Genomic DNA, 8,721 nt, shown 5'->3' with positions numbered 1-8,721 from the left:
ATATTCCTTGGTGAAGTATTCTATATATATTTTCCCCATTTTTTAAAATTGAGCTGTTTGTTTTCTTATTGTTGAGTTTTAAGACTTCTTTATATATTCCAGATATAAGTCCTTCACCACACATGTGATTTGCAAATGTTTTCTCCCAGTCCGTGACTTGTCATTTATTTTTGCCTTTATTATTAATTTTAGTTGACATATAATAATTGTACATATTTATGAGGTGTAGTGTGATATTTTGATACATGCATACAATATGTAAAGATCAGATCAGGGTAATTAGCATATTCATCACCTCACCTCAAACATTGATCATTTCTTTGTGCTGGAGACATTCAAAATGTACTCTTCTAGCTATTTGAAAACATATACTAACTTGTTAATTATAGTCACCTTGTAGTACTCAAAAACACTAGAACTTATTTCTCCTACCTAGCTGGACCGTTTGTTCCGTCCATTAACCAACCTTTGGCTCTTCCCCCTTTTCCCCTATCCTTCCCTGCCTCTGCTAACCACTGTTCTAATCTCTACTTCACCTTAACATAAGGGGCACATGACCCATTGTGTGAGCTGTTGGAAAGTGGGTAGAGATAGGTCAAAAATTTTCTCAGAGGTCTCACCATCTTAATTTGCTCACTTCTAATGAAGAAAATAAAAAATAAAAACAAAGTTATCCAAAGACACCTTCAAGCTGAAAACCTGAACAGCACATTTAATATTGTTGTTATTTGGGTAACTCCTCCTGGAATAATCTTTCTGGTCTATCTGCTACTTTGTACAGAACAATGAGGTTTCCGGTGGTGGAGTCTTTCCCAGAGCTCTGGTTCTCAGTAAGGCAAGCCCATACAGTCTTCCCTCCTTTATGGTGAGGGTAATATGCATTAAGCTGAAAAGTCACCTTCCAAAAGTGAGGAAGGGATTAGATTGCTGTTTCAAAGCTGTGGAATTATCTGGAATAGTTTACAAATAGTTGCTACAAAACAACAACAAAAAAAGTAATTATGAAGTGTAGGGCAGGGTGCCATGGCTCACACTTGCAATCATGGCAATTTGAGAGGCAACGGGGGCAGATGGCCTGAGCTCAGGAGTTTGAGATCAGCCTGGGCAACATGGCGAGACTTTGTCTCCACAAAAAATACAAAAATTGGCCAGGTATGGTGGTGCACGCCTGTAGTCTCAGCTATTTGGAAGGCTGAGGTGGGAGGATCACCTGACCCTGTGAAGTTTTAGGCTGCAGTGAGTGGTGATTGCAACCCTGCACTGCAGTCTAGGTATTTCAGTGAGACCCTGTCTCAAAAAACAAACAAACAAACACACAAAACCCACCAACAACAGACAAAAAAAAATTAAGAAAAACCAAGTGTTTACATCACAACATGCTATTAAAGACGTCTTGCATTGTGCTTGCATTCCCTTCAACGTTGTTCCTATGGGTCCTCAGCCTCTAACCCCGCTGGAATCTCTGGAATGAGACAGAGACAGTTTGATGAAAAAGACACAGATGGGTGGAGGGGTGATGAAAGGAGAAACCAGGCCGGGCGCGGTGGCTCAAGCCTGTAATCCCAGTACTTTGGGAGGCCGAGACGGGCAGATCACGAGGTCAGGAGATCGAGACCATCCTGGCTAACACGGTGAAACCCCGTCTCTACTAAAAAAAAAAAAAAAAAAAAAAAAAAAAAAAAAAAAAAAAAAAAAAAAAAACTAGCTGGGCGAGGTGCCTGTAGTCCCAGCTACTCCGGAGGCTGAGGCAGAAGAATGGCGTGAACCCGGGAGGCGGAGCTTGCAGTGAGCAGAGATCCGGCCACTGCACTCCAGCCTGGGCGACAGAGCGAGACTCCGTCTCAAAAAAAAAAAAAAAAAAAAAAAAAGAAAGGAGAAACCAGTCTTCCAGTTAAAGATCAGCCCTCAGTTTCAATGTCAGCTTGGGGAAGGCTGGCCTCCAAAGGAGTCAGCAGCAGAGGGAAGAGCAGCGGCAGGGTAGGACCAGGGTGCTCCACATCTCCTTCAAGCAGAGTCTACTAGTCCAGCATCCTTTGTATACAGAGGTGCTTCTCTTTGGTGCATTTCAGTTTATCTTCCAAATCATCAGTTGTCTTTTCCAGGTCGGCTATTCATTTCTCAGCAAAACCTGCATGAGTAGCTGGCTCCTCGAGTTTATCAGTAAGAATCTTGATCTCTTCCTCTTATTTCGCTTCTTTTTGAGAGTATTTTTCTTCAGCAGCACACGGACATTTAAGGTTCTGGTCCATCAGTCTGATTGGCTGATCCACCTCTTGGCAACAGGACTCTGCCAGCCCCGCTCCTTTCTCTGTGGATTCCAAGTCTCTTTCAATAATCACCAATATATAAACCACTCCTTCACACTTCCTATCTGCCTTTTCTTCAATATGCTTAGCTTCTTTGAGTTGAATTTCTCAGAATTCCATCTTTTCTTCATCTTCTTTTCTTCCTCTTTCTGTTTTTCTTTCTTCCCTATCTCTCTCTCTGTCTCTCTCTCTCTCTCTCTCTTCTCTCTTATTTTATTTTATTTTTTTGATATAGGGTCCCATTCCAATGCCTAGTTTGGAGAGCAGTGGCATGATCTCAGCCTATTGCAGCCTCTATTTCGTCTGCTCAGGTGACCCACTGACCTCAGCCTCCCAAGTAGCTTGGACTACAGGAATGTGCCACAAGGACAATTAATTATATATATATATATGTTAATAGAGATGGGGGTTTCCCATGTTGCCTGGGCTGGCCTCGAACTCCTGGGCTCAAGTGATCTGCTGGCCTTGGCCTTCCAAAGTGCTGTGATTACAGGATTACAGGCATGAGCCACCATGCCCTGCCTTTCCTTCATCTTTTAAGGCCCAATTTTCAATAACCTTCGTATCTTTCTCACTGTTTTTTGTTGTTGTTGTTTTTGTTTTTTTTAGATGGAATTTCACTCTTGTTGGCCAGGCTGGCATGCAATGGCATGGTCTCAGTTCATCACAGACTCCGCCTCCGGGGTTCAAGCGATTCTCCTGGCTCAGCCTCCCAAATAGCTGGGATTACAGGCTGGGATTACAGGCATGTGCCACCATGCCTGGCTAATTTTGTATATTTAGTAGAGATGGAGTTACTCCAGGTTGGTCAGGCTAGTCTTGAACTCCTGACCTCAGGTGATCCTCCCGCCTCGGCCTCCCAAAGTGTCGGGATTACAGGTGTGAGCCACCGTGCCTGGTCTATATCTCTGTTACTCTTATCAGCAGCTTTTGCACTTCTTCCAGGTTTTGCAGGGCAGTGACCACACACTCCTGAGTGTGATCCTGCCCATCTTCAACCAGTTGGACCTAAGGTTCAATGAGGCTTCTCAGCTTCAGCTTGTTCCTGGGACTGCCTTTCTCCCTACACTTCTCACTGGAAGCACTTGGCTCTCTCCTGTGCATCATCAGCCTGTGATGCTGCGGAGCCAGGATCTCCAGCTTTATCACTTTGATGGTGGTGGTCCCAGCCATGGTGGCCATCCAGCTGCTGCTCGCACTTTCATTCCGAACTCTTCCTCATCAGTGGTGTTGTGCATTTATGTCTTCTTTTGAGAGATGTTTATTAAGCTCATTTTCCCATTTTAAATCAGACTATTTGTTTTTCTGTTTGTTTTTGGTTTTTTGAGGAGTGTCATATTTTCAGGCACTACAAGGTACTCCAGGATCATCTTGTGTATTTGCTGGCCCAAATTTCTACAAGGATCTCTGCTTCCTTTTATTAGAGAATACCATTAGAAATCAAGATCTCTCTGAAACTATTCCAATCAATAGAAAAAGAGGGAATCCTCCCTAACTCATTTTATGGGCCAACATCATCCTGATACCAAAGCCTGGCAGAGACACAACAAAAAAAGAGAATTTTAGACCAATATCCCTGATGAACATCAATGCAAAAATCCTCAATAAAATACTGGCAAACCAAATCCAGCAGCACATCAAAAAGCTTATCCACCATGATCAAGTGGGCTTCATCCCTGGGATGCAAGGCTGGTTCAACATTCGCAAATCAATAAACATAATCCAGCATATAAACAGAACCAAAGACAAGAACCACATGATTATCTCAATAGATGCAGAAAAGGCTTTTGACAAAATTCAACAGCCCTTCATGCTAAAAACGCTCAATAAATTCGGTATTGATGGAACGTACCTCAAAATAATAAGAGCTATTTATGACAAACCCACAGCCAATATCATACTGAATGGGCAAAAACTGGAAAAATTCCCTTTGAAAACTGGCACAAGACAGGGATGCCCTCTCTCACCACTCCTATTCAACATAGTGTTGGAAGTTCTGGCTAGGGCAATCAGGCAAGAGAAAGAAATCAAGGGTATTCAGTTAGGAAAAGAAGAAATCAAATTGTCCCTCTTTGCAGATGACGTGATTGTATATTTAGAAAATCCCACTGTCTCAGCCCAAAATCTCCTTAAGCTGATAAGCAACTTCAGCAAAGTCTCAGGATACAAAATTAATGTGCAAAAATCACAAGCATTCTTATACACCAGTAACAGAGAAACAGAGAGCCAAATCAGGAATGAACTTCCATTCACAATTGCTTCAAAGAGAATAAAATACCTAGGAATCCAACTTACAAGGGATGTAAAGGACCTCTTCAAGGAGAACTACAAACCACTGCTCAGTGAAATAAAAGAGGACACAAACAAATGGAAGAACATATCATGCTCATGGATAGGAAGAATCAATATTGTGAAAATGGCTATACTGCCCAAGGTTATTTATAGATTCAATGCCATCCCCATCAAGCTACCAACGAGTTTCTTCACAGAATTGGAAAAAACTGTTTTAAAGTTCATATGGAACCAAAAAAGAGCCCGCATCTCCAAGACAATCCTAAGTCAAAAGAAGAAAGCTGGAGGCATCACGCTACCTGACTTCAAACTATACTACAAGGCTACAGTAACCAAAACAGCATGGTACTGGTACCAAAACAGAGATATAGACCAATGGAACAGAACAGAGTCCTCAGAAATAATACCACACATCTACAGCCATCTGATCTTTGACAAACCTGAGAGAAACAAGAAATGGGGAAAGGATTCCCTATTTAATAAATGGTGCTGGGAAAATTGGCTAGCCATAAGTAGAAAGCTGAAACTGGATCCTTTCCTTACTCCTTATACGAAAATTAATTCAAGATGGATTAGAGACTTAAATGTTAGACCTAATACCATAAAAACCCTAGAGGAAAACCTAGGTAGTACCATTCAGGACATAGGCATGGGCAAAGACTTCATGTCTAAAACACCAAAAGCAATGGCAGCAAAAGCCAAAATTGACAAATGGGATCTAATTAAACTAAAGAGCTTCTGCACAGCAAAAGAAACTACCATCAGAGTGAACAGGCAACCTACAGAATGGGAGAAAATTTTTGCAATCTACTCATCTGACAAAGGGCTAATATCCAGAACCTACAAAGAACTCAAACAAATTTACAAGAAAAAAACAAACAACCCCATCAAAAAGTGGGCAAAGGATACGAAGAGACATTTCTCAAAAGAAGACATTCATACAGCCAACAGACACATGAAAAAATGCTCATCATCACTGACCTTCAGAGAAATGCAAATCAAAACCACAGTGAGATACCATCTCACACCAGTTAGAATGGCAATCATTAAAAAGTCAGGAAACAACAGGTGCTGGAGAGGATGTGGAGAAATAGGAACACTTTTACACTGTTGGTGTGATTGTAAACTAGTTCAACCATTATGGAAGACAGTATGGCGATTCCTCAAGGATCTAGAACTAGATGTACCGTATGACCCAGCCATCCCATTACTGGGGATATACCCAAAGGATTATAAATCATGCTGCTATAAAGACACATGCACACGTATGTTTATTGCAGCATTATTCACAATAGCAAAGACTTGGAATCAACCCAAATGGCCATCAGTGACAGACTGGATTAAGAAAATGTGGCACATATACACCATGGAATACTATGCAGCCATAAAAAAGGATGAGTTTGCGTCCTTTGTAGGGACATGGATGCAGCTGGAAACCATCATTCTTAGCAAACTATCGCAAGAACAGAAAACCAAGCACCACATGTTCTCACTCATAGGTGGGAACTGAACAATGAGATCACTTGGACTGGGGAAGGGGAACATCACCCATCGGGGCCTATCATGGGGAGGGGGGAGGGGGGAGGGATTGCATTGGGAGTTATACCTGATGTAAATGACGAGTTGATGGGTGCTGACGAGTTGATGGGTGCAGCACAGCAACATGGCACAAGTATACATATGTAACAAACCTGCACGTTATGCACATGTACCCTACAACTTAAAGTATAATAATAATAAATAAATTAAAAAAAAAAAAAGAAAGAAATCAAGATCTCGGTGCTGTGTGTTTGACTCACTTTTTTTTTTTTTTTTTTTTTCTTAAGAGTTGGAAGTCTTGCTATGTTGCCTGGGATGATACCAAAATCCTGGGCTCAAGCAATCCTCCTGCTTCAGCCTCCCAAGTGGCTGGGAAGCAAGTGCCACCATGCTCAGCTTAACTACTCCCCTTGTGAAAATCTTAGCTCTATTCATTTCTCAAGCACTGAGAGCTTCTCATCCTATCTATTGTTTCAGGTTATGGTGTGCCCACCCCTCAAATGTTGATTTTCTAAAAATCCACAATCCCTGTGCTGTTCATTCTACATGCTATTTGAAGGAGTTTATCTCTTTTCTTGTCTTACATTACCACCTGAACCTGCTGGCTCCCAAATCTGTTCCTGGATCCTGACTCTTACCCTGAAGTAAAGACTCCAACTACCTGATGCGCATAAATAATTGAATTCCACAGGTGCCTTAACCCAGACATTCCAAAATTGAATCCACCATCTTTCCCTCACTAAATCAGCTACTCTTGTTTTCCTAATCTCCATTAATAACACTACTGTCCACCCAGTCAACTCACCAGTCATCAAAGTCATTCTAGTCTCTTCTATGTCTCTCATTCTGCCTCCTACACAATAATCAAGTCCTTGTTCATTCTACTTCCTGAGATGTTCAAAGCAACTTCCTCCCATTATTTCTACAACTTTTTCACTCCAGCCTAGTTCCAGTCTTTACCAGCTGTCACTTGAGCTGTTCGAATTTTCACTGTCTACAACTTTGCCTCCTCAAAACCATCCTCTAACCTGAGGTCATAATGATTTGTTGTAAGTACTCTTCAGACTCTATCATTCCTCTACATAGTACATATAATCTATATCATCAGACAGTTTTTTTAAAAAACATAAAAGCCAAAGAGTCTGTGTTCTTTTCATTATTGTTGTTCAAGTGCTTGGCAAAAGCCTGACACACAATAGAAGTGCATATAAATAAAACATTTTGACCACACCAATATTCTCAATTTTTATTAGCACTCTGGCACATTCTGGAGCAACAAAAGGCTTCAGAAGAGATCTCTCAAGGTCTATCAACACTACTGAAAAATGAATTTTAAAGTAATCATTAATGTGGAAAGCATCATGGTTACCATGACAGAAGAGTGATTATAGAATCAATATAATAGCACTTTAAGGAAAACCTAATGACGAAAATGCAATATTGTTTATTTATGCAGCTGTTCTTAATTGCTGTGTAGTCAGGCTTTGATATAATACACTTTTTGAGGTTACAGACAATTTACTAGTACTTATAAAGAATTGAAATATATATGTGATTTACAAGTTTAATAAATTATTTTCTAACATATCCATAACACAGTGTCTGTTTGACTCATTTGTGTGGCAATATGTTTCTTGATAGGAATAATAAAGCTGCACTTACAACTAGCAACATAGTAACCCTAGGGAGTGCTGCATGCATTTGAACAGCCCTCTCTAACGGAAAACAAAAATAATGAGGATTGCTACTCTATGTACCAACAAAATAGAGCTGCCACTGATGTCTTTATGACTCTGAACTGTTTTCACCAACATCAGGCCAACTCAACGTGATGGATCCCATACATCTTTTTCTGAAGCATCATTTGCGTATCACAAATATTTATTCAACAAGCATTTGTTGCTCAATTAAGGAATTGAGCAGAAATCCAATGCTGGAGGCCATCCGGTCTAGAGATGGACATTCATGTGTGTAACCCAAGTTTGCTTTTTTATTAATAAGCATGAATTATGCCTTACGTAACTAAATGTAATTAAAATGTGCGTGTGTGTATATGCCAGAGGTTTAAAGAATAAAGAAATAATAGTGCTATGGATTAACTCCAGTATCCCATATTTGATTCCAGATCCCACTACTCAGCTTATTGTTGAGCAGTATACTATGTTTATTTTTTTACTCTATCAACTGTTATTATTGTGTAGGGTGCAAATTATACAGTGCTCATCTGCTCTCAATGACCAGAATCTAGTTAGAAATACGAGTCTGTCTCTCCCTCTCTCTCTCTCTTTCTCTGTCCCTCTCTCACACACACATACACAGCAAGAAAGAGACAAACACAAACACAGATGCATATTTTCAAATATTGTTAAATAAATGTGTTACATTATCACAAATCAAGCATAACAATACAGTAGATCACCCAAATGTGTGGTACACTAAAAGTCTGTGATTTCCTCTTTTGGCATCATATGAAAATATATGAATTGGTTGGGTGCAGTGGCTTACGCCTGTAATCCCAGCACTTTGAGAGGTCGAGGTGGGCGAATCACTTGAGGTCAGGAGTTTGAGGTCAGGAGTTTGAGAT

The 8,721-nt window shown here is 40.5% G+C and overlaps 1 pseudogene; it reads right to left on the bottom strand.

Annotated features, from left to right (window-relative positions):
* Positions 1-2,018: 2,018 nt before the first annotated feature.
* LOC105477127 (tropomyosin alpha-3 chain-like) lies at positions 2,019-3,479 on the bottom strand (annotated as a pseudogene).
* Positions 3,480-8,721: the final 5,242 nt, after the last annotated feature.

The sequence above is a fragment of the Macaca nemestrina genome, chromosome 8 (genome assembly GCF_043159975.1).
Source record: "Macaca nemestrina isolate mMacNem1 chromosome 8, mMacNem.hap1, whole genome shotgun sequence".
NCBI classification, from domain to species: domain Eukaryota; kingdom Metazoa; phylum Chordata; class Mammalia; order Primates; family Cercopithecidae; genus Macaca; species Macaca nemestrina.
Note: the sequence above shows the minus strand (reverse complement) of the source record. Positions and strands in the feature narration are given on the sequence as shown.